Genomic DNA, 10008 nt, shown 5'->3' on the forward strand with positions numbered 1-10008 from the left:
CTTTCTCATCGGAGCCAAGCACACCGTGCAGGTCCGCACGGACCACAAGAACCTAGAGTACTGGCGCACGGCGAAGCTACAGAGCCAGAGGCACATACGCTGGGCAGAGTTCTTTGCGGATTTCGATTTCAGGATAGAGTACATCCCAGGCGACAACAATGTCATAGCAGATGCGCTCTCCAGGAAACCGCAGTATCTCGAGGCAGCGGCACCGGTGGCAGCCAAGCACATTTTTGCACCGCAGGCGTGGGCGTGCGCTTCAGCCGCCGTGGACCTGGAGGCGGTGCGTCACGCGTTGCAGGCGGATCCGTTCGCACAGTCCAAGATGGAAGAGGTGCGGAGGGGCACAGCGAAGGACGACGAGTTCCAGATACGCGACGGCCTGCTGACCCGTAAAGGTGCTCTCTACATTCCAGGAGACGATCTCCGCGCGAAAGTTCTGCAGCAGTTGCACGACGCACCCAGCGCTGGCCACTTCGGCAAGGAAAAGACGACAGAATTAGTGGCCAGAGACTTTTGGTGGCCCCAGATGCGAGGGGAGGTCGCGGAGTACGTCGCCAGGTGTGACACGTGCCAAAGGTCCAAGCCAGTGCACCAGAAGCCAGCGGGACTGCTGGAACCGCTGGAAACGCCACTGCAACCGTGGGAGAGGGTGGCGCTGGACTTTGTCACTGATCTGCCCAGTTCGCGAGGCAAGACGCCGGTGCTTGTGGTTGTAGACCTGTTCACCAAGATGGCGCATTTCATTCCTTGTGCGAAGGTGGCGACAGCGGAGCAGACAGCCAAACTGTTCATCGACCACGTGTTCAAGGTGCATGGCTTGCCACGGTCCATTCTGTCCGACAGGGGGCGCCAGTTTGTGTCCAGTTTTTGGCGGAAGCTCTTAGGGATCCTGCACGTCAAAATCAACCTGTCGTCGGCGAGACATCCGCAGACCAACGGCCAAGCAGAGAGGGTCAACGCGATCATGCAGCAGTACCTGAGATGTTACGCCAATCAGCGACCCGCGGCTTGGGTGGATTACCTGCCGATGGCTGAGTTTGCCTACAACAACACGAAGCACGCGTCGACGGGGGTGACGCCGTTCTTTGCTAACAATGGAAGGCATCCCAGAACCTTCCCGGGGCTCGTAACGACGGGGGAGGGGGAGCCACAGGAAGCCGATCATTTCGCAGCAGAATTGCAAGAGGTGCACGACGAGCTACGGAGACATTTAGAGCTAGCTAAACAAGCCTATAAGGTGCAGGCGGACAAACACAGGAGGGAGGGGGAAGACATCCAGGTGGGAGACTGGGTATGGTTAGCGGCCCAAGCGGTGCCGGCCAAGTCGTTAGCTAAAAAGAAGCTAGGACACAGGCAACTAGGGCCGTACCAAGTTGAGGCCAGGATCAATCCCGTAGCGTTTCGATTGACCCTCCCCGAGGGTTCCAGAATGCACCCGGTTTTTCATAGGTCGATGCTCACCCCCTACAAGGCCCCACACAGATTTCAGGAGTCAGGGACGGCACCAGAACCAAGCAGGGAGTCGCCCAAGAGGGGGAGGTCACCTAAGGACGAACCAGTCAACGAGGTCACAGAGATTCTGGATTCAAGATGGGGGGAAGAGGGAGTAGAATATTTTCTCGCCAGGGAGGGCGCCCCGGCCAGCACCAACAGTTGGGTGTCAGACTACGCTTTGGACGAACCCCTCCTCAAGGACGAGTTCCATGCCCTTTTCCCACACAGGCCCATGCCAGCACAGTTTTTCGACGATTGGCTTTTTACGCCCACACTTTCCGCCAGCACCTTCCGAGGGTTCTCCTCCGCAGAGGAGACGACGCCAGAGTCGAACCCTCCAAGGGGATCGTGTTCGGGGGTGGACACCGACCCTTCTTACTGGTGGGACGACCAACCAGAAGAGGACTGGCGCATGAGGTGGCGGGTGGGTCCTTGGCAAGCAGACCCCACCCAGGCAACAGGGGGAGGGGAGGACGTGAACATGTTGGGAGAGGACAATGGGTTCGAGTACACAAACAATGAACTGGAAGCAGAGGAGATCGACGTCGACGACCTGTGTCCCGCAGCGACCTCCGCAACGACGGAGCCCCCGGAACCTGCGCCCGAGCAGCGGGAGGGGGGAAGGGGGGGCTTCGAGGGGGGGATGGATGTCAGGGGTTCAGAGACAGAGACACAGGTGAGGGAGGAGACGGAGAGCGACGAGGAAGAATCCCAGGACAGTGAGGAAGAGGATGACAATGACTTGAGATCTTCCATGAGTCTCTCAAGTGAATCGGAGGATTCTCAGGAGGGGGCGCCCCTAGTCAGGACAAGAGGGGTCACAGGGGGGACCTGCCAGGAGCAGGGAAGCAGCAGGGAAACCCCGAGCGGGAGTGGGAGATCGGGGCCGGCTTCCCAGCAGGAACGAAGGGAAGAGAGGGGGGTTCCCAGTGTGACACACGGAGCGGAGCAGGAAAGAGACAGGGGAAGGAGATCTGGGGAGAATGTCCTGCCGGAAGAGGGGGAGAGTAGTACAGGGAGTAGTGTCAGTGTCAAAAGGAAGGTCAGGGGTAGCGAGAGCGCGCCAAGTTCAAATGTGGAGGCGCGCGGAAATGGAGAAAGCCCGGAGGAGGAGCCCAGCCCCAAAGCACGAAGGAGGGGGGAACAGGCATCTCAGGAATCCGCTTCAGGAGAGAGCAGGAGGGAAGGAACCCAGGGGGGCAGAAAGACCCTGCGGAAAAGGAAAGACAGGAAGCGGTGGTCTAGCACAAGCCTCTTAAGTTGGTGCAGGGGCGGGACCGATTCAGAGGGGACTTCAAATGTCTGACGTTAGACACTCGGGGCTGCACGCCTCGGTTGTGGAACCAATAATGAACTGCAATAAACATCCTTGTATATAAGAAGAGCTTGGCGTTGGTCTTTTGTGAGCTGAGACCAGAGGCAGCCCGTGACAGTTACCAACTAGGATAAAGCTTATTAAATGATTAAATAAGTTACTAAGTTGCATAAAACAAACATTGGATTACAAATGCTTGTTAATGCATGTTTATGTTTCCTAATGATTACTGAAGTTCTACTCAAAATGTTAGCTTCATTGCAGAGTGCAATAGAGAAATTTTTACATAATGCTAAGAAATCTTTTCATAATGCAACATGGAAAATATTCCACAATACCTTTCACTGTATGTAGGTGTTAAAAGACGAGGAATCAATTCAAATAGAACACCTGCTTTGAATTGATAGAGCAGGATCCTCAGCCAGAGAGAAAGAGGGGGAGAGAGTTTAAACAGAACTCAAAGCAATGAGATTTTCTTCTTCATACTTGATGATGCATCAGAGCACAGCATCAGAAGAGAGCCATGAAATTATAGCACAAATTCTGTAATGAGACTTCATGAATTTGTAAAAAAAAGCTTAAATTCTAATTATTATTTTGCACATGGAACCAGTACCCTTTTTGGCCATTCTCTTTCATACCCCTTATTACAGAAATACGAACAGAGTAATCCAGTGGTCTTTTTCCTTTCCCTGAAATAAAGTAGCATGCTGAACCACTGTGACCCTTTCAATATTCAGTATGTGCAATTTGAAAGGATTGAATCCAGTTATGGACTTAGCAAAGAGCATTTAATGAATCCCGGAAATAGAGTAATTTGCATGGAAATGATGTAAGGTGTTTTTTTAAAAAAATAATAATAAAAAAAGCACAAAGTGTTCAGCAGAAGTAAAATAGAAGAACATTTTCTGTTGGTTTGATTGCTTGCAACAGAAATTTGTTTCATTTATCAGGTAGTATCCCACCTTAGGACCAAATAGGTGATGGGGTAGCTCATTACAATTTATGCCAAAATATATAATGGGTAATTAGAATTAAAACCAATGTAAACCACAAAGCACCCTAAAAATAATAAATAGTAGTTCCATCTCTACCTGCTTTCTGTGATACAGATAGTAGTGGATATTTGTTTTTTGATAACAATTTATTAATTTTCCAAATATAACATGAAAGAATAAAAAATAACAACAATATATAAAACAAACAAAATAAAGAAAAAGAAAACATCATAAGTAATTTTTTAAGAAACATGTTTGGTTTCATTGTTTGGCACTTGTTCATGCTCGTCCATAAAACCTTATATTCTTAATGATCCAATTTTAAACCTTCTTCATCTTAATACAAGTGACTTTTAAAAGTTATACTAATGTAAAAATCTGTACACAAAGCTTAAACGATATGCATTGAACATTTACCCCTTTTAAAAAATTCAGAGTCCTTTCTTTCTTAGGTTTCAGGTTATCTAATTTGTCCCACATAGTTCAAAAGTTTATTTTGCCAATCTTCTTTTTTGGCAGAGGCTTCTTCCTTCTAAAGGAGGTCTGTCTGATCTTTGTGGGGATGATTAGGGAGGCAGGAGAGGATATATTATTTAATGATATCCTTCCTAACTTGCGCTAGCAAGTTCCATATTCTTGCAGAGTTCAAACATCCCCCTTTTTAGACTCATCTGAGTCTTACTATTAAAGATTCCTTCCTGGTAAAATCCCTTTTAATCCCTCTTAAAAAGAATAAACACAAGAATCTGATTCACGTTAATATAAAAGTAGTTTACTCACAGATTCATTCAGGTTCACAGATATATCCCTGAAGGCAGGCTCAGGTTACATAACAACTAGAACTACAGTGGTACCTCTGGATGCGAACGGGATCCATTCTGGAGCCCCGTTTGCATCCAGAAGCGAACGCAACCCACGTCCGTGCTTCTGCGGGTCGCGATTCACTGCTTCTGTGCAAGTGCGTGATGTCATTTTGACCGTCTGTGCTTGTGCGAGCGACGAAACCCAGAATTAACGTGCTCCATTACTTCCGGGTCGCCGCAGCACACAACCCGAAAATACTTATCCCGAAGCTACTTCAACCCGAGGTATGACTGTATTCCATAAAGAAGTCAGCCCCAAGTGACTGTGACTAAGGAGTCACTTCTCTAAACACAAAAACATACAAAATGGAGAACACACACACTGATCAGAACATGGAGGCCATGTGCTCCTCCATGCTAGTACAACAGACCACACACCCTCTTCAAGTCACATGCAGTGGAAGTCTGTCCCAGCTCAGGAGGAAAGGGGAAGCCTTCTCCTGAGTGGTACAAAACAGCCACTAACATGTCCACTGTGGGAATGTTGTACTTGACTCCTATAAGTTTCACATTGGCCTGGCATCGACTCTTGGGTACAGAAACAATGTCTTTCGTCCAATATGTCCATCAAAACCTGCACATCTCAATATCATATATTCAATTTTTTTTAAACAACAATCATTTCCCACATTACTTTCCAAAGTTTCTCTGTCTTTTCCCAAGCCTTTTTAATGATTTTACAATCATTAAAAAGGCTTGGGGAAAGGCTTTTACTGCCCTCCCTTCCTGTTTCTTCTCTATCATAGTCAAAGCCTCCCAGATCATTTCACATGAGGTACTGTTTTTAATTTGAACCACTCTTACTTTCCCATGTATTTTTCTCAAGCCTCATCCCTCAACCATTCCTGCCTTGGTAGTTCGTGCATTTGCCTTTTTAAATTGTCCCACAGCCTCTGAAATTAAATTGGTATTTTCCTGAATTTTGACAGCTGCCTTGTTAACATCTTCCTTAAACTGATCAAAGAGTTCTCTTTTAAGATCTAAAAGCAAATCATATAAAACATATCTTTTATTCTCTTGCATTACGGCCTGGCTGGTTTGTTTTAACATTGTGATTTTTACTTCTGCCATTTCTAATTTTAACTGAGGGGGTCTATTGTCTCCCTGTTTCCTGGCTTCCTCTGTATATTTTAATTTCAAAACAAAGTCTTTTCCCACCACACAGGGCGTTATTTTTAACCTTATTGGTACTTTACCAAGGACACCCTCAAGCTCAGTAGAGAAAGCCAGTACTTGCAGCCTGTTCCCTCCCCCTATTCTAAGTTACTCACAACTGCAAAATTTTAACAATTGTATATTTGAATCTTTACATCTATTAACATCAAAATAACTTTTTAAATATCCAATATAATAAATCTATATTGAACCTTTTATTTTTAGACTGATATAGTGCAGTATTTGCAGTAGATAGTCTTTTAATCTTGATTTTTATCCAGCTAATGCCTTTTAATAATGTACATAGTTGTAATTTCATAGTAGGTCATATTTGAAGGCGATTCCCTCAGTTTAAAAAAACCACACTGTACTCCCTGCCGCTCTGGACCTAAACCTAAAAATGCACCTTTTTACAGGTTAGAGTTAACTAGAAGTGGAGGAGCCTTGCATACAGAAGAATGTCCTTTAGTGAACTGGCATCTCCAGTGTATGGATCACAGGAATGGAGAAGACCTTTGTTTAGGACCTGAAGAAGCCCTGCCATTCGGGCCAAATGAACCACTGGGTCCGACTCAATGGCAGGAAGGGCCCCCCCCTCCCTTTACCTGTCCTTTTTATAAAGGCTGCAATCCAAAGTCCTCCCATTCTAGTCGCTTCCATTATAGGCAGCTGGAATTCCGCAGCCCCTCCTTCCCAAACAAGGGGAAGCGCTATTTGCATTAGGGCTGAGCGGCTTTCCTCTGGCAGAATCAATATATCTGAGAGGTGTGCAAAATTTAGCTTCAGCCCTGCTCCCCACATCTTCCATTTTAAATGATTAAATGTGAAGATAAAGGCAGAGATCCTTGAAGTTAAACTGGTTTTACATCCATACACTGCTAGAAAGAACTACATGTTCTGTGTGTCAATAGGCCCTTTTGAGATGATAGATACTAAAATGTACTTTGCAACGTTATTTGCCAGGAAGTTATTTTTATGAGCTTGGCGCATAAAATCTGCTAGTGCTAGATAAAATTGACAGAATAATTAGGTTTCTTTTTAAACCACACCAGTGAATGAAATGTAGTAATTCCAAGATAATATTTCCTGAGGAGATGTCAGAGGTGGGGGAAGCAGGGAGAAGGAGAGGGATGATTCACAGCTGCCAACATGAGGCACTATAAGGCATGGTGAGTGGGCTGGAAAAGCCGTGCAGGTTTGCATGAGGCAGCCCTCAGCACTGAATACGTGGCCGGGGGGGGGGGGCGCATGGACAGTCATGCACTAACTCCTCCTCCATTGCCTTCCAGCTCATGGTGCTGTCAATTGCATTGCAGGAAAAAAATGATGCTATTATTAATAATAACAATAATATCAATATTAATTCATTTCACTTATTCATTTTTTAAAACCAAAATTCTCACAATAAAAGATTATATATCTCTGTGTGTAGATAGATATAGATGGTAGACAGACAGATTATAGATGATAGATAGATAGATGGATACATAGATAGACATATAGAGATAGAGATATGACAGCTGAGACAATGTAAGTGACCATACAATGCTTTTCAGTAAGGGAAGAAACATCTCCCTTGGAGACAGAGAGCCCTGGAGGGTTGCACTGCTTTTTTCCCTTTCTTCCAAAGTTCCAAACTGCCTTTTTGCCTCTGCCAAATGCTGGACGGTATGAAATTTTCAAGAAGAAGGTTACTACAGTTATGAATTAGTTCCCAGCAATCCATAGGTTTTTTTAGCAGTTGGGCAAGAAAGCAAATGTCTTAGGCAACTGGAGACTCTTGGAGAAATTTGCACTGCAATATACTCAACTGCAAGTCACTCTGTATTAGCCATTCTGAGATTTCTGAGGGAAAGTAGGATATACTTTAAGCATAAAATAGTAAAAAGCCAGTCAAGAAGATATACCTGTAACAAGGATGGTAGCAAAGCTTGGAGCCCCTGGAGTATATGCCACCATCCATAGGAGTAGAGTAGGCTGGCAGGTCAGTTGAAAATGTATGGAAGTCAGGTCCAATAACAACAGAGGAGGTAGCCTTTGTCTGATACAAAGTCAGCTACAATGCATAGAAAGAAGTGGTTTGAAAGACCTTCTCCAGCCCACTAACACAGGTTGCTGGCTGTTCCCATGCGTCCATGTACCATGGTGTCCGCTAAAAGCACCTGGCAATGAATTCAAGCCCTGGGATTGCCAGCAAATCAGACAGATAATCTGAAGGCCAATCAAAACCTGGATGAAGTCCATCCCTAAATATTGGGAAGAGGGGTAGAAAGCCTTATTGTGAGGTAAAGGCCATCACCTGCAGATTCAAAAAGGTCAGAGCTATAACCACATGGATAATAGTCTCCATTATTGTATTTGATGAAGGTAATAAAGCATTGATAGTTTTCCGGCCAACCCGCTTCCTTTAAAGCATAGGCTTTGATAGCAGAAGTTTGGGCTTTTCAGCAGAAGCTGTACATTAGATTTTTCAAAAACTGCACAGTATCTGTTGGCTACTAAAATGACTTCACAACTTGCATGATTATATTCTGTACTCAAGCTCTTTTAAATCATTTTTCCTTTATTTGCCAAGGACAAGGGGGGGGGGATCACCAGATACCTCACTCCAAAGCCATGGATGGGGTAGTTGCCTCACTTTACTTCCAAGTCATGCAGAAGTCAGAGACGTTTGCAGATCTCTCAGACCTTGCTCAGATCAGAATAGAGACCCTGTTCAAAAGTACCGGTAGTTGCTAGCCAGCAAACCTTGTCATTTTAAAAGCTTCCCTGTCTAACTACATTGCCATTTTAAATTCAATATACACATGAGCTGGCAGATTCCCCCTCAGCCACTTCTTCAGGGTAGAGCATGGCATCATGCTAGGCAACTGGGCTCAGCACCTTCCTGTGCTTTCTTGAAGGTGACGCTCTCTGGGGTTTTTATAAAGCCCCTGAAATAGCCCAGGGTCATTTGCAGAGCCAGGTGATCTGGAGTGGTCGGTGTGGAGGTAGAAGGCAGTTTATGATATTTTACCTTTCTCTCTCCTTCCTGAGAACCCTGGGAGAGCCAAAATGTTTTGCTGAGCTTTAATACCAATAATAAAGTTTGAGCTGGGGTAATGATGGCAATCTTTCTACCACCTAATGGAAAAGCTCCATTTATGGCCTGTGTTAAGAGTGGCCAATGAAGCATGGAAAATGTGTAGTTTGTGCAGAAAATGGCAGTTATGCCATTTTGGTTGGCATAAACAATGCAGCGACTGCTCGGAAATAGCCATGTGCACTCATGAATGGCTCCCCTTATGTGTTCTCTGTTCCTTCCTCTTCCTTTTTCTTTGCTGGGGCATAACAGGAAAGGAAGCAGTCCCTCTTCCCCTCAGAGCTACACTTTTCAAGGCCAAGCAGATGAACGGATAGTGACAGTTTATCCCCCATCTCTGATTAAGAAGCATTCATGTAACAATGGTCACTTGCCGTATCACTGGCCAATGAAATGCTCTTCTATGAAGTGTATATTTATATAAATCAAATTTTTCCAGATTTGTGACGGGGGCATTTCATTGTCGCTGCTGAGCCTACAGCCTGATCCCACCTTCTGCAATTAAACCCGCTCCCTTTAGATTAGATAAGGGGGACACAAACACTTGCAAAGGAGAAATCTGCTCAGCATGAACAAGACTTCCTGCTCCATCCCACCATCTATGGGGACTGAGGAGGGGACAGGAAGGGAGGGAGGCAGTAACTCACATAAAAAGCTACTGACAAGGTTGCAAGGGCAGAGCGCATGACGGAATGTGTCCTGATTTTTCAGAGTGCCCTCGGTAACATTCTGCACTGAAAGCTGCTGCTTGAACAACATACCAGCAGCAAAAGGATTCAGGGCAGTGGAGACAGAACAGGTTGGAAAACAGTTAAGAGCATTGGCAGCCATATCAGATTTGAAAAAGTATTATTAGATGCTCACCAGGGCTGGAGCTTAAAAGTTTTGCTGTATGGAATTTTCTCCACCGTTATTATTTATAACACACAAAAATATTATTTATAACACACAAAAATATAGCCTGTTTACATTTCCTGATGACAAGAATGAAGTCTGCTGAATGAAGGCTGCACAGCTAGAAACACGTTAAAAGGATGCGGATTTGATTTGTAAATGGGCTGTCACACAGGGACCAACATGAAATATAATATTGACAAA

Source organism: Podarcis liolepis, assembly GCF_965112155.1.
Source record: "Podarcis liolepis genome assembly, chromosome: 4".
Lineage (NCBI taxonomy): Eukaryota > Metazoa > Chordata > Lepidosauria > Squamata > Lacertidae > Podarcis > Podarcis liolepis.